General features: G+C 35.2%; 1 pseudogene across 1 annotated transcript in view; it reads left to right on the forward strand.

Annotated features, from left to right (window-relative positions):
- Positions 1 to 7018: 7018 nt before the first annotated feature.
- LOC307053817 (multifunctional methyltransferase subunit TRM112-like protein) overlaps positions 7019 to 26733 on the forward strand; it is a 134609-nt pseudogene continuing 114894 nt past the window's right edge. Inside the window, exon 1 of the transcript in view lies at positions 7019 to 7111. The product of the transcript in view is annotated as a multifunctional methyltransferase subunit TRM112-like protein (transcript). The remainder of the gene's footprint in view (positions 7112 to 26733) is intronic.

Consider the following 26733-nt stretch of genomic DNA (forward strand, 5'->3'; position numbering starts at 1 on the left):
TTAATGCTCTGTCATTTGCTTCATTTAAAAATATTTTCTCCCATCAAGAAGGTTGTCTTTTCATCTTGTTTATGGTTCCCTTTGCTGTGCAAAAGCTTTTAAGTTTCATTAGGTCCCACTTGATTATATGTGTTTTATTTCCATTTCTCTAGAAGTGGTTCAAAAATGATCTTGTTGTGATTTATGTCATAGAGTGTTTTTTCCTCCCATTTTTCTTAGCCATGTGGCTGACAGAGTCTTGGTGCTCCAGCCAGGTGTCAGGCCTGAGCCTCGGAGGTGGGAGATTTTAGTTCAGGACATTGTACCAACAGAGACCCCCAGGCCCCACATAATTTCAGTCAGCAAGATTTCTCCCAGAAATCTCCACCTCAAAGCTAAAACCCAGCTCCACTCAATGATCAGCAAGTTACAGTGCTGGATACCCTATACCAAAGAACTAGCAAGACAGAAACACAACCCCACCCATTAGCAGACAGCCTGCCTAAAATCATACCAAGTTCACAGACACCCTAAAACACACCACCGGACATGATCCTGCCAACCAGAAAGACAAGATCCAGCCTCATCCTCCAGAACACAGGCACAGTCGCCTCTACCAGGAAGCCTACACAGCCCACTGAACCAACCTTTACCACTGGGGATAGACAACAAAACCAGTGGGAACTACAACCATGCAGCCTGTGAAAAGGAGACCCCAAACACAGTAAGTTAAGCATAATAAGATGACAGAGTAATACACAGGAGATGAAGGAGCAAGGTAAAAACTCACGAGACCAAACAAATGAACAGGAAATAGGCAGTCTACCTGAAAAAGAATTCAGAGTAATGATAGTAAAGATATATCCAAAATCTTGGGAACAGAATGGAGAAAAAGCAAGAAATGTCTAATAAGGACCTAGAAGACCTAAACAAAAACAACAAAGATGAACAACACAATAAATGAAATAAAAATTCTCTAGAAGGAATTAATAGCACAATAACTGAGGCAGAAGACTGTATAAGTGACTTGGAAGACAAAATAGTGGAAATAACTATCTCACAGCAGAATAAAGAAAAAAGGATGAAAAGAATTGAGGACAGTCTCACAGACATCTGGGACAACATTAAATGCACCAACATTCAAATTCTAGGGGCCACAGAAGAAGAAGAGAAAAAAAAAAGGAACTGAAAATATTTGAAGAGATTATAGTTGAAAACTTCATTAATATGGGAAAGGAAATAGTCAATCAAGTCCAGGAAACATAAAGAATCCCAAACAGGATATATCCAAGGAGAAACATGCCAAGACATATATTAATGAAACTATCAAAAATTAAATACAAAAAATATTAAAAGCAGCAAGGGAAAAGCAACAAATAATGAACAGTGGAATCCCCATAAGTTTAACAGCTGATCTTTCAGCAGAAACTCTGCAAGACAGAAGTGAGTGGAAGGACATATTTAAAGTGATCAAAGGGAAAAACCTACAACCAAGTTTACTCTACCCTTCAAGGATCTCATTCAGATTGGACAGAGAAATGAAAATATTTACAAACAAGTAAAAGCTAAGAGAATTCAGCACCACCAAATCATCTTTACAAAAAATGCTAAAGGAACTTATCTAGGCACTAAACAAAAGAGAAGTAAAAGACCCACAATAACAAACCAAAAACAATTAAAATGGTTACAGCAACATATATATCAATAATTACTTTAAATGTAAATGGATTAAACAGTCCAACCAAAAGACATACACTAGATGAATGGATACAAAAACAAGATCCGTATATATGTTGTCTACATGAGACCCACTTCAGAACTAGAGACACATACAGACTGAACGTGAGGGGATGGGAAAATGATATTCCATGTAAATGGAAACCAAAAGAAAGCTGGAGTAGCAATTCTTATATCAGACAAAATAGACTTTAAAATAAAAACTATTATAAGAGAAAAAGAAGGATACTACATATTGATCAAGGGATCAATCCAAGAAGAAGATACAGCAATTGTAAATATTTATGCACCCAATATAGGAACACCTCAATACATAAGGCAAATGCTAACAGCCATAAAAGGGTAAACTGACAGTAACACAAACATAGTAGGGCACTTTAACAACCCCCTTTCACCAATGGACAGATTATCCAACATGAAAATAAATAAGGAAACACAAGCTTTAAATGATACATTAAACAAGATGACCTTAATTGATATTTATAGGAAATTCCATCCAAAAATAAGAGAATACTCTTTCTTCTCAAGGGCTCATGGAAAATTCTGCAGAATAGATCATATCTTGGGTCACAAACCAAGCCTTGGTAAATTTAAGAAAATTGAAACAATATCAAATATCTTTTTTTTTTTTTTTTTGCTGTACGCAGGCCTCTCACTGTTGTGGCCTCTCCCGTTGCAGAATGCAGGCTCCGGATGCACAGGCTCAGTGGCCCAGCCACTCCACAGCATGTGGGATCTTCCCAGACTGGGGCACGAACCCGTGTCTCCTGCATAGGCAGGCGGACTCTCAAACACTGTGCCACCAGGGAAGCCCTCAAATATCTTTTTTTGAGAAAAACGCTATGAGACTAGATATCAATTACAGGCAAAAATCTGTAAAAAGCACAAACACATGGAGGCTAAACCATACACTACTAAATAAAAAAGAGATCACTAAGAAATCAAAGACAAAACCAAAAAATACCTACAAACAAATGACAATGAAAACACGATGACCCTAAACCTATGGGATGTAGCAAAAGCAGTTCTAAGAGGGAAGTTTACAGCAATACAATCCTACCTCAAGAAACAAGAAAACTCTCAAATAAACAACCTAAGCAAGCAGAGAAAGAAGAACAATAAAACCCCAAAGTTAGCAGAAGGAAAGAAATCTTAAAGGTCAGATCAGAAATAAATGAAAAATAAATTAAGGAAACAATAGCAAAGATCAATAAAACTAAAAGCTGGCTCTTTGAGGAGATAAACAAAATTGATAAACCATTAGCCAGACTCAACAAGAAAAAAAGGGAGAAGACTCAAATCAATAGACTTAGAAATGAAAAAGGAGAAGTAACAACTGACACTGAAGAAATACAAAAGATCATGAGAGATTACTACAAGCAACTCTATGCCAATAAAATGGACAACCTGGAAGAAATGGGCAAATTCTTAGAAAAGCACACCCTTCTGAGACTGAATCAGGAAGAAATAGAAAATATAAACAAACCAATCACAAGCACTGATATTGAAACTGTGATTAAAAATCCTGCAACAGGGTCTTCCCTGGTGGTGCAGTGCTTGAGAGTCGGCCTGCTGATGCAGGGGCGTGGGTGTGTGCCCCGGTCTGGGAGGATCACACATGCTGTAGAATGGCTGGGCACATGAGACACTGCCACTGAGGCTGTGCATCCAGAGCCTGTGCTCCACAATGGGAGAGGCTGCAAAAGTGAGAGGCCCACGTACTGAAAAAAATAAAAAATAAAAAAATCCTGCAACAAGCAAAAACCCAGGACCTGATGCCTTCACAGGGGAATTCTATCATTTAGAGAAGAGGTAAAACCTCTCCTTCTCAAACTCTTCCAAAATACAACAGAGGGAGGAACACTCCCAAACACATTCTAAAATGCCACTATCACCCTGATACCAAAAGCAGATAAAGATGTCTCACACACACACACACACACACAAACTACTGTTCAATATCATTGATGAACATAGATGAAAAAGTCCTCCTAAAATACTAGCAAACAGAATCCAGCAGCACATTAAAAGGATCATATAGCATGATTAAGTGAGGTTTTTCCCAGGTATGCAAGGAATCTTCACAATACACAAATCAATCAATGTGATACACCATATTAACAAATTGAAGGAGAAAAAACATATGATCATCTCAACAGATGAAGAAAATGCTTCTGATAAAATTCAACACCCATTTGTGATATAAACCATGCAGAAAGTAGGCAAAAAAGGAAGTTACCTCAGCATAATAAAGGCCAAGTGTGACAAACCTACAGCTAACATCATTCTCAGTGGTGAAAAATTGAAACCATTTCCAGAAGACTTGGAACAAGACAAGGTTGTCCACTCTCATCACTATTATTCAACATAGTTTTGGAGGTTTTAGCCACAGCAATCAGAGAGAAAAAAGAAATAAATGGAATCCAAATCACAGAAAAAGAAATTAAAATGTCAGTTTGCAGATGACATGATACTATACATAGAGAATCCTAAAGATGCTACCAGAAAACAACCAGAGGTAATCAATGAATTTGATAAACTATTAGAATACAAAATTAATGTGCAGAAATCTCTTGCATTCCTATACACAGATGATGAAGAAACTGAAAGGGAAATTAAGGAAACACTCCCATTTACCACTGCAACAAAAATAATAAAATACCTAGGAATAAACCTACCTAAGGAGACAAAAGACCTATATGCAGAAAACTACAAGACACTGATGAAAGAAATTAAAGGTGATACAAACAGATGGAGAGATATACCATGTTCTTGGATTTGAAGAATCAACATTGTGAAAATGACTCTACGACCCAAAGCAATCTACAGATTCAATGCAATCCCTATCAAGCTATCAATGGCATTTTTCACAGAACTGGAACAAAATATTTCACCAGTTTTATGGAAACACAAAAGACCCCAAATAGCCAAATCAATCTTGAGAAAGAAAAAATGGAGGTGTTGGAGTTAGGCTCCCTGTCTTCAGACTATACTACAAAGCTACAGTTATCAAGACAGTATGGTATTGGCACAAATAAAGAAATATAGATCAATGGTACAGGATAGAAAGCCCAGAGATAAACCCACACACATATGGTCACCTTATTTTTGATAAAGGAGGCAAGAATATACAATGGAGAAAAGACAGCCTCTTCAATAAGTTGTGCTGGGAAAAATAGACAGCTACATGTAAAAGAATGAAATTAGAACACTTCCTAACACCATACACACACACACACACACACACACACACACACACACACACACAAAGAACAAAACCTCAAAATGGATTAAAGACCTAAATGTAAGGCCAGACACTATCAAACTCTTAGAGGAATAGAGAGGCAGAACACTCTATGACATAAATCACAGCAAGATCCTTTTTGACCCACCTCCTAGAGAAATGGAAATAAAAACAAAAATAAACAAGTGGAACCTAATGAAATTTAAAACTTTTGCACAGTAAAGTAAACCATAACCAAGATGAAAAGACGACCCTCAGAATGGGAGAAAATATTTTCAAAGGAAGCAACAGACAAAGGAGTAATCTCCAAAATATACAAGCAGTTCATGAAGCTCAATAACAAAAATAACAAATGACCCAATCGAAAAATTTGCAGAGGACCTAAATAGACATTTCTCCAAAGAAGATATACAGATTGCCAGCAAACACATGAAAGGATGTTCAACATCACTAATCATTAGAGGAATGAAAATCAAAACTACAATGAGGTATCACCTCACACCGGTCAGAATGGCCATCATTAAAACTCTTTAAACAATAAATGCTAGAAAGAGTGTGGAGAAAAGGGAACCCTCTTGCTCTGTTGGTGGGAATGTAAGTTGATTCAGCCACCATGGAGAATGGTATGGAGGTTCCTTAAAAAACTCAAAATAACACTACCATATCACTCCATAATCTCACTACTCAGCATACACCTTGAGAAAACCATAATTCAAAAAGAGTCATGTACCACAATGTTCACCACAGCACTGCTTACAATAGCCAGGACATGGAAGCAAACTAAGTGTCTATCAACAGATGAATGGATAAAGAATATGTGGTATATATATACACACACACACACAATGGAATATTACTAAGACATAAAAAGAAATGAAATTGAGTTTTCTATAGTGAGGTGGATGAACCTAGAGACTGTCATACAGAGTGAATTAACTCAGAAAGAGAAAAATAATTACCATATGCTAACAGTTATATATGGAATCAAAAAAAATGTTCTGAAGAACCTAGGGGCAGGACAGGAATAAAGCAGCATATCTAGAGAGTGGATTTGAGGACACGTGGAGGGGGACGTGTAAGCTGGGATGAAGTGAGAGAGTGGCATGGACATATACACACAACCAAATGTAAAACAGATATCTAATGGGAAGCAGCTGCATAGTGCAGGCAGAACAGCTCAGTGCTTTGTGTCCACCCAGAGGGGTGGGATGGGGAGGGTTGGAAGGAAACACACGGAGGAAATATGGTGACATATGTACATGTAAACCTGATTCACTTTATTATACAGCAGAAACTAACACACCAATGTAAAGCAATTATACTCCAATAAAGATGTTAAATAAATAAATAAATAACATTTAAGAAAACATACATCTATAAAATCATCACTATGATGGTATGAGCAATAAGAAGATGATTTCAATTTAAATGGGATGTAGATTATGTATTTAAATAAAATGTAGGACAGTAATAGGGTATTTGTAAGAATGAGGATAATGGAGATAGAGTGTCCAAAGCTTAATTCCATGCTTGCTAATATATTAAAAATACCAGTTAAGATGTAGAGCTGTTAAATTTGGGTTATTTAGGTATGATGTAATTTTTAACAAAATCATATTGGTAATAGTACAAGAAGGTAAAACAGTCTAAATCTGGATATGCCTTTTAACATGGTTTCAGAAATTTACAGCAAAAACTACATGGAGACTCATGGAGATATAAATTCAAGATCATCAGGTTCATACTCTTCAATAAAATGCAGAATATTTGCAAAAAGTATGCTCATATAGTAATCATAAGGCAAATCTAAACACATTTCCCAAAGCCAAAATCATACAGAATATTTTTTAGTAGAGAAAACAATTAGTTTGAGATCATAGGAAGAGGCAGTCCAAGATGGCAGTGTAGGAACATCCTGAACACACCTCCTCCCACAGACACAGAGTCTACACCTATATATGGATCACTTCCCTCTGAAAAAGACCTGAAAACTAGTTGAACAACTCTTCCACAACAAAGTATAAAAGGACCACTTGGAGATGGGTTGGAGAGGCGGAGATGTGGGTCTCACCAAAAACTCCGCCTTCAGAGCAGCAGCACAAAATTAAAAGGGATATTACAAAGCAGAAGTTTCTTTCTGAGGAGTACGGGGTTTGTGCACCACAGCATGTACCTCAAGCCTTGGGAATTGTACCAGAAAGCACTCCAACCACCTAGCTTTGAAAAACAATGGAGTCTTCGTCCAGGAGACCCTAAGGGCTGCAGGAAACTGAGATATTTCTCTTATGGGGCTTACACACAGACTCAGTCACCCTGGGCCCAGTGCAAAAGCAGCAGTTTGAAAAGTATCTAAACTATTTGTGAAGGACATCCATTTGCTAAACTTAAAAAGCCTTTTGGGGTGTGGGGTGTGCTGGGGGAGGCAGGGCCTGTTGGAAATCTCTCCTGGAGAGAGGCAGTGGTGGGTGCCATTTTTTTTCATTTTCCTCCTGCATTGCTAGTGCAAGCAGGTGTACCCACTTCCTGCAATCTCCCACTTGCCATGCTAATGCCAGCAGGCATGCCCCATCCCTGCACTTTCTAGCTGCTCTGCTGATGCTGGTAGACATGCACTCTCCTGTTCTTCCATGCTTCCTGCACTTTCCCGCTGCCTTGATAAATCCAGTGGTCATGTTCACACCACACAAGGAGACTTGACTGCCGGACTCTGGTGGTCAGAGTGGCTTGTTTTCCTACATCTCACAGATCTGTAACAACTGGAGACAGTTCTTGACAGGCTACTAACCCCATGGCACCACACAGACAGCAGACTGAAACACAGCACCAGTCTTCCTGTGAAAAAGGCCAATTCGCATCTTCCTTAGCTTCAGCCTGAGTGGCAGGCTTCAGGTTTTCCACACATCTAGAGGCTATAGTGTTGCTCTCAGGGACATATGCCAGGAGAAGCCATCTTTGGGCTCTCCCTAGGTCTCACTACAGCTAGTTGGTGCCTACCAGAAAAGGGCTTATACTCATCTGGAACCCTGATTTTTGCAAATGTTCACAGGGGACATCTACAGATCACTTGGTTTGGAAGTCACTAGAGTTTATGATGCTGGTCCCACAGGACTGTATATATTTGCACTTTAAAAGCTGTGGATTGAGTATCCAGCTTCCAATCAGCCTGCAACTAGGTGCTGAGTGAGATTCCTCCTTTTGGAACACTAACAGATTTTTGGCATATCTTCAACAACTGGAACTTACCAAGAACAAATCAGGCTGCTTAGACAATCACAAAGGTTCAAGAGACAACCAAGATCTAGAGCAGAGTTGAACAAAAAATACTCATTTCCCACGTAAGTTCACTCCTTCAAGACTGGGAGAGACAGCTGTTTCACCTAATACACAGAAACAGAGAGAGTCAAGTAAAATGAGGAAATAGAGGAATATGTTTCAAATGAAAGAGTAAGATAAAATCTCTGAAAAAAGTAACAAAATTGAAATAATTTATCTAATAAACAGTTCAAAGTAATGGTCATAAAGATGCTCATCAAACTGGGAGAAGAGTCGATGAACACAGTGAGAATGTCAATAAGGAGATAGGAAATATAAAGTATCAAACAGAAGTCACAGAGATGAAGAATAGAATAATTGAACTGAAAAATACATTAGAGGGGTTTAGGAGTAAATTAGATGAAGCAGCAAAAAGTATGAATGAGCTAGAAGACAGGGAAGTAAAACTCACCCAAACAAAGCAACAAAAAGAAAAAAATAATTTTAAAAAGTGAAGATAGCCTAAGGGACATATGAGACAGCATCAAACAGACTAATATTTGCATTATAGGGGTCCTAAAAGGAGAAGAGAGAAAGAAGCATACTATACATATATATATAGAGAGAGTATGGTATATGTGAGTCTCATGGTAACCACAGAGGAAAAACCTATAATAGATTCACAAGACAATGAGAAAGGAATGTAGATATGACACTAAAGAAAGTCATCAAACAACAAGAGAAGAAAACAAAAGTAGAGGATCTACAAAACAATCAGAAAACAAGTTACAAAAATGCAATAACTATACACCTATCAATGATTACTTTAAAAGTAAATAGACTAAATTATCTAATTAAAAGACATGGAGTGGTTGAATGGGTTAAACCAAACAAACAAACAAAATAAGACCCAACTATATGCCTTCTACAAAAGACTCACTTCAGATGTAAGGATACACATAGACTGAAAGTGAAGGCATAGAAAAAGATGTTCCATGCAAATGGAAAACAAAAGAAAGCCGGAATACTATACTTATATCAGACAAAATAGACTTTAACACAAAGACTGTAATAAAAGACAAAGAAAGGCATTACATAATAGTAAAATGTCAATGCAACATGAGGATATAATATTTGTAAATATTTATGCACTCAGTATAGGACCACCTAAATATATAAAGCAAATATTATATATATAAATAGAGAAATAGTAACACAATAATTGTAGAGGGTTTTAATACCCCACTTACATTAATGGATAGATTATCTAGACAGAAAATACATAAGAAAATATTGGCCTTAAATGGCATATTAGATCAGGCAGACAGAGAACATTCCATTCCAAAATAGCAGTATAAATATTCTTTTCACGTTCACATGGAACATTCTCCAGGATATACCATACGTGAGGCTACAAAACTAGTTTCAGTAAATTCAACAAAATTGAAATCATATCAAGTATCTTTTCTGACCACAGTGATATAAAAATAGAAATCTATTACAAGAAGAAAACTGGAAAAAAATCACAAGCATGTGGAGATTAAACAACATCTAATGAACAGCAAATGAGTCAATGAAGAAATCAAAGGAGAAATCAAAAAGTACCTTGAGGTAAATGAAAATGGAAATATAACATATCAAAATCTATGGGATGCAGCAAAAGAAGTTCTAAGAGGGGAATTCACAATGATATGGGCCTACCTAAAGAAAGAAACAAAAAAAAAAGTTCAAATAAGCCATCTAACTTACACCTAACTGAACCAGAAAAAGAAAGACAAATAAAGGCCAGTTTACTAGAAGGAAGAAAATAAAAATCACAGTGCAAATAAAACAAAAAGAGACTAAAAAGGAAAATAGAAAAGATCAATAAAACTAATGGTTGGTTCTTGGAAAAGAGAAAAAAAAATTGAAAAATATTTAGCTAGAATTACCAAGTAAAAAAGAGAAAGGGCTTTTATAAATAAAATCAAAAGTAAAAGAGGGCTTCCCTGGTGGCGCAGTGGTTGAGAGTCCGCCTGCTGAGGCAGGGGACATGGGTTCGTGCCCCGGTCTGGGAAGATCCCACATGCCACGGAGGAGCTGGACCCATTAGCTATGGCCGCTGGGCCTGTGCGTCCGGAGCCTGTGCTCCACAGCGGGAGAGGCCACAACAGTGAGAGGCCCGTGTACCACAAAAAACAACAAAACAAACAAACAAACAAACAAAAGTAAAAGAGAAGTTGCAACTGATACCACAGAAATATAAAGGATCATAAAATACTACTATGGACAAATATACATCAACAAAATAGTCAATTTAGAAGAAATTAATAGATTTCTAGAAACATACAATCTTCAACAACTGAATCATGAAAATGAAGTAAATTTAAATAGAGTGATTACTAGTTAGGATATTGAATCAGTAATCAAAAACTTCCCAACAAACAAACACACAAGACAAAACAGCTTCACTGGTGACTTCTACCAAACATTCAAAGAAGATTTAATGTCTATCCTTCCCAAACTCCTTGCAAAATATTGAAGAGGAGTGAATACTTCCAAACTCACTTTACAATGGCCAGCATTATCCTGATACCAAAACCAGACAAGGACACCTCACACACACACACAAAAATTATAGGCTAACATCACTAATAAACATAAATGTAAAAATCCTCAAAAAATACTGACAAATTGAATTCAATAATACATTAAAAGGATCAAACATCAAAATCATGTGGGATTTATTCCAGGATGCAAACATTTTTCAACACCTGCAGATCAATCAACATGCTACACTACATTTAAATAATGAAGGATAAAAATGATTTGCCTCAATGGATGAATAAAAAGCATTTGGCAAAATTAAATTTTTATCTATAATAAAAATTCTTAACAAAGTGGGTATAGAGATAACATACCTCAACGTAAAGGCTACATATGACAAGGCCACAACTAACATCATACTCAGTGGTGAAAAGCAGAAAGCTGTTCTTCTAAGATCAGGAATAAGAGAAGGATGCTTACTCTCACCTCTTTTAATGAACACAGTATTGGAAGTCCTAGTCAGAGAAGTTAGGGAAGAAAATAAATAGAAGACATCTAAATTGTAAAGGAAGAAGTAATACTGTAACTCTATATGAATGATATGATTATATATATGTGTGTGTGTGTGTGTGTGTGTGTGTGTGTACACAAACCCTAAAGACTCCATCAACTAACTTTTTACACTAATAAATGAATTCATTAAACTTACAGGGTACAAAATCAATACACAAAAATCTGTTGTATTTATTTACACTAACAAATCTATCAAAAATATAAATTAAGAAAACATTCCCATTTACAACTGTTTCAAAAACAAACAAACAAACAAAAAAAACAACCTGGGAACAAACTTAACCAAGGACGTGAAAGACCTGTACATTGAAAACTGTAAGATACTGATGAAAGAAAATGAAGACATTAAAAAAAAAAGATATTTCATGCTCATAGATTGGAAGAATTAATACTGTTAAAACATACATACTATCCAATGCAACTTACAGATTTCATGTATTCTGTATAAAAAGTTCAGTGGCATTTTTCACAGAAATGCAAAAAAAAAAAAAAAAAACTCTTAAAATTTGTATGAACACATGAAAGGTCCTGAATAGCCAAAGCAACCTTGAGCAACAAAAGCAAAACTGGAGGCATCACACTACCTGATTTCAAACTATATTACAAAGCTACAGTAATCAAAAGAGTATGATATTGGCATAAAAATAGACACATAGGTCAATGGAACAGAATAGGGATCACAGAAATAAACCCACATATATATTGTCAAATAATTTACAACCAGGGAGGCAACAATATAAAATGGGGAAAGGACAGTTTCTTCAATAAATGGGGTTGGGAAAATTGGACAACCACATGCAAAACAAAATAGGTTACTATTTTACACCATTCACAAAAAACTCAACATGGATTAAAGACTTGAATGTAAGACATGAAACCATAAAACTCCCAGAAGAAAACATGGCCAATTAGCTCCTTGACATCTGTCCTGGTGATGATTTTTTTCTATCTGACTCCAAAATCAAAGGCAAAAAAGCAAAACCAAACAAATGGAAGTACTTCATAGTATACATCTGTATAACAAAGGAAACTGTCAACAAAACGGAAAGGCAATCTCCTGAGTGGGAGAAAATATTCATAAACCAGGTATCTGATAAGGGGTTAATGTCCCAAATGTATAAAGAAATCATACAACTCAATAGCAAAAAAAAAAAAAAAAGAGAAGAAAAAAAAAATTCTGTCCATTCAAAAATGGGCAGAGGATCTGAATAGACATTTTTTTTCAAGGAAGACATACTAATGGCCAACAAGCACATGAAAAGTTTCTCAACCTCACTAATTATCAGGGAAATGCAGATCAAAATCACAATGAGATAACACCTCACAAGTGTTGAATGGGTATGACCAAAAGGACAAGAAATATCAAGTCTTAGAAAAGATATGCAGAAAAGGGGACCCTCATGCACAGTTTGTATTGGTGGGAAAACAAATTGGTGAGGTCACTATGGAAAACAGTATGAAGGTTCCTCAAAAAATTAAAAATAAAACTATTATATGATTCAGCACTTCTACTCCTAGGTACTTATCTGAAGAAAAGAAAAACACTAATTCAAAAAGATGTATGCATCCCTGTGTTTACTGCAGTACTCTTTACAACTGCCAAGATATTAAACAGCCTAAGTGTTTACTAATGGATGAGTCAATAAAGAAGATGTGGTATACATATGCAATGGAATAGTATTAGCCATAAAAAATAAAGAAATCTTGTCATTTGCTACAACATGGGAAGGACCTTGAGGAAATTACGCTAAGTGAAGTAAGTCAGAGAGAATAAAGACAAAATACTGTATGATTACACCTATATGTGGAATCTACAAAACAAAATAAAAAAAACCCCAAAATCAGAGATATAGAAAACAGGATAGTGGTTGCTGGGTGTAGGATGAGTTTGGGTGAAACGGGTGAAAGGAGTCAAGAGGTTCCAACTTCCAATTATAAAATAAGTAAGGCATGGGGATGCAATGTACAGCAAGGTGACTGTAGTCAGTAATATTGTAGAGCATACAAAGTTTCCAAGAGAGTAAATACTTAAATTTCTCATCACAAGAAAAATAATATAATTTTGTATGGGAAAGGATACCTAGACCTGCTGAGGTGATCATTTCACAGTGTATACAAATACTGAATTATTCTATTTTATATCTGTTACTAAAATAATGTTATATATCAATTTAAAAAAAAACAGCTTAGTATCCAATATATAACTAGAAAATACCTATGATTTGGTAAGTTAAGAAAATAACTTATTAAATAAACCTTTATGGAAAAGTCCTAGTTGAAACTACAGAATATTTAAGTGAATTATAAGCAAAGAAATATGTATGAACACTTGTGCATTGTTATAAAAAGAGATTGTATAATATTAGAAGCAAATATTAGTAAGAAAAAATGGTTTTAATTTCATGAAATTTCATTCATAATAAGAAGTTGGGGAAACATTAGATGAAAGAAAATAAAAGGATAAAAACAGAAACTAATGAAATAAACTATACTAGAGAAGTTAATTTCAAATGTTTACTTTTAAAGGCTTTTAAAAGACTAAAATGATACAGGCCATGAAAAAATAATAAAGATAAATATACCAAGTACCATCACTTTGATTCAGTATTGAACTAAAGTTTCTAGGCAGTAATGCAAGAAGAAGAAATGATGTTATAAAAATCAGAAAGGAAGAAATAAATCTCACATTTTCCAAGAAGATGTGGGACACACAACAGACTGAAGATAAATTTAGGGATTTAAAACTGGGTTTAGAAATCTTACAGAATACAAGAAGAAAGAAAATTATATTGAGTTTATATAAAATTACACACACTTGGGTATGTAAATGCATATATATTCTAATTTTAGGAATATATATAAAACACCCAGAAAGTATTCAACAAAATGTGCAAGACATATGCAAAGAAAATTATAAAAGACTAATGAGGAAATTAAGAAAAAGATAACTAGTTAACAGCAAAGATATATCATGTATATGGTTTGGAAGACTCAATATTAGAATGAAGCTCACTGTCACAAAATTATTCTGATTTGACTCAATCTAAACAAAAAATCTAACAAGTAGACTCTAAAGCACATATGGGGAAAAGGGAACAAGAACAGTCAAAATATTCTTTAAAAATGGAAATTAGAAAATAGTTTTTTCCAGACATCAGGAATTATTATAAATCTGAAGTAATTAAGACAGTGTAGATTGGGATATAAGATAATTTTTTTTAAATGTTGAATACAACAGTAGACAGAATATTTTTCAATAAATAGTACTGGGACCATTGAATATCCATATACATATGAAAATAAAATCTGATTCCTTTCTTCTCTCTGCACAAAATTCTAAATAAATTATATGTCTAAGTTCAGATCTTAATTGCATATCATAATGTGAAAATACATTCTTGGTTTGTACATAATATTTTTAAACAATACACAAAAATTCACAACAAATGAAATGATTAAAAACTAAATTATATCCTTATTAAAAACATAATCAAAAGAAAAAAGAAAGTAAAAATGAATATAAACCTTTGAAAATATATGGAGCTTAACTAAAATATTGTTAATAAAATATACAGGTATCTAACTGTATGAGGAAAATATTAAATTAAATCAGCAAGAGATCTTATCATCCCCTTTTAAAAAGAGCATATTCCAAGTTCTAATATGAAAAAGTTCTTAACATTATTATTTATAAGGAAAATTAAAATTAAAAAACAAAATCCTGCAAACCTACTCTGATTACTGAAATTCCAAAGATTTAAAATATAAAAAATTCATAAGGATATGGATCAATAGATCTTTTGGTGAAAGAGTAAACTGGCACAACTGCTTTGTAAAAATCTCTACTGAAGTTCAGAAGTATCTATTGAAGTTGAACACGTGTATTCAGACATGTATCAACATTTGCACTGAGAAATATGGACAAGAAATTTCTGCAAACCTTAACCATAGTAGCTAAATTCTGGAAACAACATGAATGTCAATCAATACTTTAATGTAAAAGTAAATTAAGATATATTCATGAAATGGACTTCTATTTAGTAATTAAAAATAATGAACTCCTTCAAGTTATTTAAAAGATAAATCATACAGATGTAATGCAATCAATGAAGCCAGACACAGAGAAACAAACTTCATTCTTTCCTTGATGCAACAAGCATCAAACATTCTTTCCTTTATCAACAAGCAAACCTAAACTGTTATTTTAGGTGTAAGTACATAAGTGAGAAAACCCTAAAGAAAAGCTAATTAATTACACTGAAGAAGAAGTGAAATCGGCAAGAGGTATGTGGAATGCTTTGGGTTCCTAATAATATTTTATTTCTTTTTCCATGTGGTAATTACATGCGTTTAATTGATAATAAATACAGTAAGTTGTACTTTCTTTCACCATAAAAAAGTGAAAATTCAATTATACTTAAAACAGAGAGAGAGAATGGAAGTGAGAAACTTAAAATAGTGAGTATGAAAAGAAATATTAAATAAATACTCAGTTCACTAAATAAAGAGAAATGGTTGGTGGTAGGGGTGATGTGACTAAAGTTTTTGTTTTTTGTTTGTTTCTCAAAATTACAGGAGACATTACAACATGGATATATAATAGTCAACGTATTAGTAGATAGACTTTCTTATAAATTTATAACAGAATGATTAGTTATAATCAGGACAACAGAACCAGAAAGTTTACCAATTTAGATAATAGAATAGAAAGCCATAGAAAAATATTTAGTATTACTATAGTAAAAAATGATTAAGAACAATATTGAATGTCAAATATATTTTTAACATACCAGAGTTGCAAAAAGAAAAAAATATATACAGTGTGTATACTGGAGGAAAAGTGCATATTTTGAGGAGAAACAAGCATTATGATACAGTTATTTATAGTAAAATACTGTTAAATATTCCAGAAGAATACCTGATAAAACTCATCAAAAACTTTATTTTTTTTTTACATAGAAATTCTACTTCTAGGTATTTAAAAACAACAATTTATATCTCTACAATAATTGTATACAATATTTTATTTCAACATTGTTAAAAATTGCTGAAATATAAACATCTATGGGAAATTAACCAAAATTATTATATTTATGTATACATGAAAAGTCACCTGACATAGCTATTCTTAATTATAAAAGACGTTTGCAAGAAAGCATTCTCAGTGTTATCCTATTTTGGGGAGTGAGAGTACCTCATTTACTTTTTAGTTATCGACCTATCTTCCCACATATTTTCATAAAGAATTAAAAATAATAATGATAATGGAATACATTCATGTACGGCTTAATTCGGGTCAAACACAGTTTGGAAATCTTAACATTTATGCTTGTATTTAACCTTTACAAGTGCCCTATGATAAAGATATTATTCCAATATCATCTGTGTCTTTTCAGATTCAAAAATGTATGACACAAAAGGTTAATTAACTTGCCCCAAACAATCCCTAAGTGTTAGAGTTTGAATTTTAATTCAGGCATTTGCTTCAGCATTTATAGTCTTACTACACTGAACTGTCATCACCACAAAGCATTCTATGAAAGCAATCAGGAAACAAACATTATCTCGATAGTTTATTTTTTCTCATCTTGTCAGCTGTTAAATTTCACAGGTACCTCTTCTCTGGAGAGCTGTCCTCTGCTACATGGAGCTGCCTCACCAGGGAAGTTCCACTCCCAACAGCAACCTTCAGTCAATGCCTGCCTGACCTGTGGTTACAAAGGCTAGATCAGACCTTTAGAGACTTAGCCTTGTGATACAACTGATGCTCCAAGGGAGTCCCTCTGTGGGTAAGGCCAAGGCTACGGCTTCACCTGAAACCAAATCCTTGTTCAGCTCTCTCCTAGATTCCTGTTCTGCCTCACTTCTTCCCTTGTACGCATTCCATGAAAAATCCTCTCCCAACAAATCATACGCACTTGGATCCCTGTCTCAGGCTATGCTTTAATAGAACCTGGCCTAAAACGTTTAACCTTCTCACACCACATTTTCAAAATGCAAATACATGGAAAATTGAGACACTAATGAAAATAAATGAAATTGACTGCAGATAATGAACTACAGAACTGAGGACCTCTTAGAGAGGCAGCAGTTACAGGGGAATGCAGCCAGGTGTAAATTCAGCATCCAGACTCAATTTTCCCAGATATCTATTGTTTCTTTTTTCTTTTTCTTTTTTTTTTCCATATGCGGGCCTCTCACTGTTGTGGCCACTTCCATTGCAGAGCACAGGCTCTGGATGTGCAGGCTCAGTGGCCATGGCTCACAGGCCCAGCCGCTCCACGGCATGTGGGATCTCCCCAGACTGGGGCACGAACCCGTGTCTCCTGCATCAGCAGGTGGACTCTCAACCACTGCGCCACCAGGGAAGCCTCAGATGTCTATTTTTAAAAAGATTCAGAAAATATTTAATTTGGGTGAAGCATGTGATGGCTAAATTTGACAAATTCTTCAATTAAAAAGCTATATTATGTGAGATAAAACATATACAAGGTAATATGGCATGCAGGCTCCACTGTTAAATTTCTGTATTTCCTTTTTATAATCAGAAAATAAATTATAAAGTCCAGATGATATTTTAAATTTATAGTCTTATCTGGTTAGGTTGGATTTTACCTAGCAAAAAATGTTTATTGAATCCCCTAAGAATTTTATAACTACACACTTATAGGATCATCAGAACATGATTAATACTTATTAATTATTAAAATCATTATCATTTAGACAAGAGAACTGAAAATAGATACATTGACTAACTTTACTCTCTGTATGACAATGGGCAACTTGGTAAATCAGAGTGTCAAATATTATATTTTAAACACCATGCTATCTTGCCTCTGACCAACAAAGCTGTTGCTGTTTTGTTCCACTCTGAAATGAAATAAAGTGTATGAAAGAAAGTATCAATTAGAAAATGTTCCTAAATGATGGTGAACTGCTCTAGGACAGATTATACATTCATAGAATAAATCAGTTCTTCATAGGACCACCTAATCAACTTTACTGACTGTTAGACCGAATTGACCAATTTAAATAGTCGATTTGTCTTCCTGAAAATACGTCTTTGAAGAACAGTCACAAAGCCCAGATTTAAGGGGAGAGGATGAAATAATATTAGTGCCAGATTTGAAAATTGTCCTACATATAAAGAAGTACACATACATACGATTTCCAACCTGAGTTTTCTGTTTTGTTTTCTTATGCTTAAATTTTTTTCATCACAAATCATTTTAAAATTTATTATTAACATGAGTTTCATATTTTTGAATGTCTGCAATATGTTTTATAAAAATAACTGGTTGATAATGAAAAGATTTATCAGAGACCATTAGGCTTGGACCAATAAGCTAACTGAGAAAATCTTGAGGAATTAGTGACAGGTAGTGAGTCTACATTAGAAAAGAAAAATAAAATATAAGGTCTGCTGAAAAATGTAAACTGATCCATTAAATATGTATTTGCAAAGAAGGAGAAACCAGTGAAGTATTAAAATAAAGAGAGAGCAGCTATTCACAAGTATGGTCCATAAACCGGTAGCATGGACATTACCTGGGAACTTGTTAGAAATCCAAATTCTTATATCCTATCCCAAACCTATGGAAATTCAATCTGAGGGTGAGGCCCAGAAATCTATTTTAATGATTCTTGCAATTGACTCTAATCTCCTCAAGAGTTTAAAAATCACTGATATATAGAATATAAATTTTGTGCATATTCAGCGTGCCACTCAGCAAATTTTGCAGGCTAGACAGGCTCTTATTTGTTGTTCATTTGTTGTTTTATTTAACTTAAATTATACCTTAACAGAGATCATCAGAATTAAGAATAATTGTCTCTGCTAAGCAATCTCAAAAGAACTGATGCATTAATCAAAAGTTAACTATTAATTTCCTAAAATAGACAGATGATTGATATGTAAATCCAGGTTTTGTATGAGAACAGAAAACACTGCAGGTATTTTATTGAAATATAATTTACAGAAGAAATGTGTTGCCCTCAAAACCATTACAAATGGATGGGGAACAAATATCATGAGGACCAACAGGAGGGAATCTGGTGGTATAGAAGTCATGGGCAGCTACCTCCAGTGGTCTAGCTGCCTGCATCACATAAGGTGATTCACTGTAGATGTCCTGGAAGCCACTGCCAACAACATTTCTTCTAACTGCCCAAGCAGTTAGCCATTTCTGCAGGTGTAGCATAATAACTTATGCTTTTTTCTAATTTCTAAACCTCACATATGTGCTTTTAATTTGGAATCCTGCAGTCAAGGGACTCTGGGAAATGTAGCTGCTAGGTTTCTAGCCCTTGCTACACAGCAAGATATTAGATGGGTAATGGTAGTTTTATTTTATTTTATTTTATTTTATTTTTTTATTTTATTTTTTTGTTGCAGAACGCAGGCCTCTCACTGTTGTGGCCTTTCCCATTGTGGAGCACAGCTCCGGATGCGCAGGCTTAGTGGCCATGGCTCACAGTCCCAGCTGCTCCACGGCATGTGGGTTCTTCCCGGGCCGGGGCACAAACCCGTGTCCCCTGCATCGGCAGGTGGACTCTCAACCACTGCGCCACCAGGGAAGCCCTATGGTAGTTTTTAATACAAAAATAAAACAGCCCACACAATCTGCCCCTTTGGATGCTCAACTTTCAAATACACCCTTCTATACAAATTAAAGTACAGAAACAATAATAACCAAAAACATGTTTCCACACTGTATGGTTGTAAATATTGTACAAATGAACAGACGGCCACCCTTTTCCCCCATAGGGAAAGCACAAAATCCATCAATCACCAGAGCCATTTCTGGGTGCCCAACAGAATCTTCTGTCTTCCAAATATATACCCCTTACCCGAGAGCAGTCTCATTTCTTCTTAATCATGATAATTAAGATCAATTACCACAGTCACTGGTGATGCGTCAGTAGCATATGTCTCAGAAACCAAAATGGCCAGATGGCATGAAGAAATCAAAATGGAAAGGCAATAGTATCATACTCTTGTTCAGTGGAACCATTACTGTGTTCCATGGTAGAAACACTACTACCTTGGAAAAACAATACCTCTAAATCACAAGAGGGTAAAGTTGGGGAAATAAGAATTTAGGACAACAGAGAATGTAATTAGTAGTAGTAGTGAGAGAGTATTCTGCCTTGCATCTCTTGGTTCTTATAAGTGAGTTCTGGTTTGCAATAAAGTGCTCTATTTTAGATGCAGATTTCAAGTGCATGGTATGTTTTTATAGATAGTACCTAAACATGTAAGCTCTTATTACATAGATGGCAGTATAAATGATATTTCAATATTCTGTTACAAATCTTTCCAAATGTCATGTATGTAGTAAGACTGCAAACTTCTTTGAGGTGTTTCTCGTTACCTCTTTTGTTATACAGTTATTGACTTGTCAAAAGCAATGTTGTGTGAGGTGGCAGGGAAGAAGATAATGACTAAATCAACATATGAAAATGTGGACAGAAGCCTCAGAAAAAAGGAAGGTAAATCAATATTAAGATTAATTCACTTATCTAATAAAGAAAAAATACTTGCACTGTTAATTTTGGAGGAAAAAAAAAAAAAACCTCAGTGTAATCAATTTGCTACCAGATAGCTAGCTTGTTCTCTTATGAAATAGTAGCATATTGGTAACTCACAGTGTTCTCTACCATTGACAGAAGTGGTACTCAGAAATATGTCATGGCTAGTTATGACAATGAACAAGTATAGTATGGCTGAGAAAGCAAGCTGACAATCATATAAACAACTAGCTACGTGGTACCCTTCATTATCAAGATATTCCACTATGATGGTGAAATTTGGTGCACATTCAAATAGGACACAAAATATGCTTGAAATACCAATTTTGCTATCAATATAAACCTGTCACAAATCTACAAGTAAACAAGTCCATGATCATACACCAAACCATTACTTACTGTGCATAAATCAATGTATATTTTATCCCTGGTCATATTATATACCAAGGAAGGTAAACAGCAAGATCCACTTTTGACATTCTAATCAATGGGAGGATTTTTTCTCCAATTTTCTTACATAATCACATGTATAGGGTTATAATGCAGGACAGGCATTGTCAACTCTTACCAGAATCTTTTAAGAAACAAGATTGAGATTTGCTTGTTTGTTTGTTTTCTCAGACAAAATTTCTTTGGAAACCACTATAAGACCAGAAGAGAGGGTTAATGGAGAGATCTAAATACATCATAAATAGCTGTCCAGCGGATGAAGTCAGTGTCAAGAACTGTATAGGGTCTGAGATTTTAAACTAGTTGCAAGCTAACAAGTTAGGCTGCCATGGTTTCAAGAATGTTGGTAGTTCACAGGAAATTCCTGAGTCAAAAATGAAGAAAAGTTTATTCCTCATGAAAATAGCAGTGGGCAGAATATCAGCATTTTTTTAAACCTACTTCCCAAGTCCAAATTCCTACAGGGAGATGGTAAAGTGAGTCAGATGATTACCAGCACCCACATGGAGTAGCATTATAGGAGAGGAAAACTGAGCTTAGGGAATCTGCATCTTTTACAATGGACTCTAAACATGCCATCCCTTTGCTCTTGAGGAATACATGTATTATACTAGATAATAAATATACTTGCCTTTTGCTGTAGAGATAGTAACTGAAGTATGTATGTTTAATAAATAATTTGTATCAAAAATATTAAAAAAAACTTTATGACTCAGTAATAAGTAGACAAGCAACTTCAAATACGGGCATATGTTTTGAACAGGCATATCACTAAATATGGAGAAATATAAGCACATAAAAGTATGCTCATTGCCTTTCAGCTTCAGGAAAATGCCAGTTAAATTTCAGGAAGATTCCACTACACTCTACAGGATATATAATATTCAAAAGACTGAAAATACCTATTTTTTGTAAGGATAAGAAACAATGTTTTTTCTCATACATGGCTGGTGGAATTGTAAAAATTTACAAACATTTTGGAAAGACATATGAGAGTTTCTTATGAATATAAATATTTTTGTAAATCACCAATGTCACTCTCTGATATTTATATTATCCCTTTCTTACTTATTGCCTTTACCCTGTTACCAGAATATAAGCAGTGTAACAAATAATCAAATAAACCTCTAAATCAATGGTTCCCAATATTGGCTAATTAATATCTGGTAATTTAACTATATATTTATAGTTATAATTAAACTGTATTAGTAACTGTATACTGTATATTACATATAATTTATGTATTGTTATATATAATTTAATATGTATATATAATATGTATTATTAAGTATGTAACTAACTATCTGGAGTTTAAAAATATACCATTTATCACCACACACACACACAAACCACCCACCCGACGTGTAAGTCTTACTCCAAACAAACTGAATCATAATTTCTGGGAGTGGGCCTGGGCATCATTTTAGTAGATAAAACAAAACATAGGATGTCAGAACTATGTCAGCCATGTCACAAGAGTCAGGATTCCCATTTGCCTTACATGTGTGAAAGAACAATTAAATAGCAATACAAAAATCTGTGAGACATATTTTGCATCTTTTTTTTTTCACAATATATTTATTTTATTATTTCCCTATGTCTGGCCCTGCCAGTTTATACCTAGAATCTGCATAGCCAGCTTTCTTTCCCCTATACATATAAGACAAACATTTGAACATGCTTTGATTGTCATTTTCAGTTTCTTACAAACTCAGATACACTCCTACACTTATCTAGTTGCTTCTGAACATCAGGTAGAATGACTGTTCTCTGCTGTCTTACTTAGAATCGTTTGGGTCTTGGAATTAAAATTTACAACGTTTCCACTCCATACGGCAGTGTCAAACAATGACACCTAATTTCCTATGGCTGTGTTCTTTGTCACTAATTATCTTGTAAAACCGAAATATTTAAAGAAACATTTCTGATATGATTGCACACTATTACTCTGTTAAAGTACATATTGCAGGTACATATGCATTGTGTTAATGCAGATCTTTGGGATTTTTCAGACTTGAAATATACTATTTCTTTTTACTTCATACAAAATTTTTGTTAACCTGAAGCCGTTTTACCTCTCCTATGTAATGTGATTGAGACTAATTCGTAGGAATCAATATTCGTTAATGGATGCCGTAAGCTCTGAGGCAGAAGAAATTATTTTATCATGTCCTCCTCCTTGGATATTCAGTTTAAAGGAATGTAGTGGCTTTAAACCTAGGCAAGAGACAGCCTTGCATCTTGCCCCAAGTATATGGGAACCCCTGTCTAAGCTGAATTACCCCTGGGATGAATTTTGTCTACCTTTGAAGAGTTTTATTCTTGGAGAGCAGAATACTCGAGCAGAAATCTTGACTCTAATATACTGGCTGACAAGTATTGGGTGAGGCATTTAATTCTCTGAGCTTCAATTTTCCTCAAGTGTAATGCGGGGGATGATTTCCACCCCAAAGGATTGTTGATTGACTAAGAAAACTCACGTAAAATCTGGTGCTGGCAAACAGAGAAGTCGAAACCCAGAAGTCATTACTATTCAGACTTACCAGGAGGGTCTGTGCAGAGGTCCTCCCAGGTAGAATTTACACCAACAGAGGAGAAGGGTAGGTTTGAGATTATTGTCCAAAGGGTGACTCTGGCTGCAGCATGGTGTCCATCACACGGGCTGTACTGTAGCCCAAGCCTTGGGACTTCTGCCTTAGGCTCAAGAGGAGCAGTGCAATAAGAGCAAGTCAAAAGTGGAACCAGGGGCACTAAGATGCTGCAAGCAGAAGTCAGGATTGTGTTGCAGCGTGTATATCACATGTGGCACAAGGAGCTGTAGGGCACTGTTCACACTTGGTCTGAGTGATGGCACAAATCATGGGCTTGATGATGAGCTGGGGCAGCCTTTGAGGGACACCTCACTTGAGGAGCTTTGAGACCCAGTCACAGCAGACATCCCACTGCTGCTTGAGCAGAGGAAATAGGTATGACTCATTCATAGCTATTCTCACACATCCTCAGAACCACTGTGGAGGTATTTGAGGCAATGCTCAAGTATCCAACAAGAAATGTGGGAGGGTGGAGTCAAACAATTTTTCTCTTTCCAGGCTGCACTGGATATGGGATCTGGGTTATTTTTGCATTCTCAATGATACCCGACGGAGCTCTTCATTCCAGATATCAAGTTCTAGTTCCTCTCTAGTTGGATTGCCATCTATTTTTTTCCTCCTCTATATTTGTCTGTGTATCATTTATGCCATTCTTGGAATACAAATGACAACATGTCATTTCTTTGGATTTATTATTAGTTGGATTTTGCCCAAACTTTGTAGTATATAGAATGTGGAATATGGTTTTCATGCTTGAAATCGTTTTTGCTCCTATTCCTCAGACTTGTTCCTTGAACCTCTCTATCCAGATAATCTTGGTTCTCCCTTAATACTTCCTTTTTCCTCCAGCTTTCACTTTTGTTTCTTTGTTTCTTTTAATATTTTTAACATCTTTATTGGAGTATAATTGTTTTATAAAAAGTGAATCAGCTATACATATACATATACCCCCATATCTTCTCCCTCTTGTGTCTCCCTCCCACCCTGTCTATCCCACCCATCTAGGTGGGCACAAAGCACCAAGCTGCTGTCCCGGTGTCATGTGACTGCTTAACACTAGCTATCTATTTTACATTTGGTAGTGTATATATGTCCATGCCATTCTCTCACTTTGTCCCAACTTACTGTTCCCCCTCCCCTTGTACTCAAATCCATTCTCTACGTCTGTGTCTTTATTCCTGTCCTGCCCCTAGATTCTTCAGAACCACTTTTTGTTTCTTTTAGATTCCATATATGTGTTAGCATACGGTATTTGTTTTTCTCCTTCTGACATACTTAACTCTGTATGACAGACTCTAGGTCCATTCACCTCACTACAAATAACTCAGTTTTGTTTATTTTTATGGCTGAGTAATATTCCATTATATATATATATATATATATATATATATATATATATATATATATATATATATATATGCCACATCTTCTTTATCCATTCATTTGTTGATGGACAATTAGGTTGTGTCCACGTCCTGGCTATTGTAAATAGAGCCCCAATGAACACTGTGGTACATGACTCTTTTTGAATTGCGTTTTTTTCTCAGGGTATATGCCCAGTAGTGAGATTTCTGGGTTGTATGGCAGTTCTATTTTTAGCTTTATACAGTTCTCCATGGTGGTTGTATCAATTCCCATTCCCATCAGCAGTGCAGTAGGGTTCCCTTTTCTCTACACCCTCTCCGGCATTTATTGTTTGTAGGTATTGTGATGATGGCCATTCTGACCGGTGTGAGGTGATACATCATTGTACTTTTGATTTGCATTTCTCTAATGTTTAGTGACACTGAGCATCCTCTCATGTGTTTGCTGGCAATCTGTATATCTTCTTTGGAGAAATGTCTATTTAGGTCCTCTGCCCATTTTTGGATTGTGTTGGTTGTTTCTTTGATATTGAGCTGCATGTGCTGCTTGTAAATTTTGGTGATTAATCCTTTGTCAGTCGCTTCACTTGCAAATATTTTTTTCCCATTCTGAGGGTTGTATTTTCATGTTGTTTATGGTTTCCTTTGCTGTGCAAAAGCTTTGAAGTTTCATTAGGTCCCATTTCTTTATTTTTGTTTTTATTTCCATTTCTCTAGGAGGTGGGTCAAAAAGGATCTTGCTGTGATTTATGTCATAGAGTACTCTGTCTATGTTTTCCTCTAAGAGTTTGATAGTGTCTGGTCTTACATTTAGGTTTTCAATCAATTTTCAGTTTATTTTTATGTATGGTGCTAAGGAGTGTTATAATTTCATTCTTTTACATGTGGCTGTCCAGTTTTCCCAGCACCATTCATTGAAGAGGCAGACTTTTCTCCATTGTATATCCTTGCCTCCTTTATCAAAGATAAAGTGACCATATGTGTGTGGGTTTATCTCTGGGCTTTCTATCCTGCTCCATTGCTCTACATTTCTATTTCTGTGCCAGTACCATATTGTCTTGATTACTGTAGCTTTGTAGTATAGTATGACATCAGGGTGCCTAATTCCTCCAGCTCCATTTTTTCTTTCTCAAGATGGCTTTGGCTATTTGGGGTCTTATTTGTTTCCATATAAACTGTGGAATTTTTTTTTCTAGTTCTGTGAAAAATGCCATTGGTAGTTTGATAGGGATTGCACTGAATCTGTAGATTCCTTGCAGTAGTAAAATCATTTTCACAAGGTTGATTCTTCCAATCCAAGAACATGGTATATCTCTTCATCTGTTTGTTTCATCCTTAATTTCTTTCATTAGTGTCATATAGATTTCTGCATACAGGTCTTTTGTCTCTTAGGTAGGTTTATTCCCAGGTATTTTATTCTTTTTGTTGCAATTGTAAATGGGAGGATTTCCTTAATTTCTCTTTGAGAATTTTCATCATTAATGTA

The sequence above is a fragment of the Hyperoodon ampullatus genome (genome assembly GCF_949752795.1).
Source record: "Hyperoodon ampullatus genome assembly, chromosome: 5".
NCBI lineage: Eukaryota > Metazoa > Chordata > Mammalia > Artiodactyla > Ziphiidae > Hyperoodon > Hyperoodon ampullatus.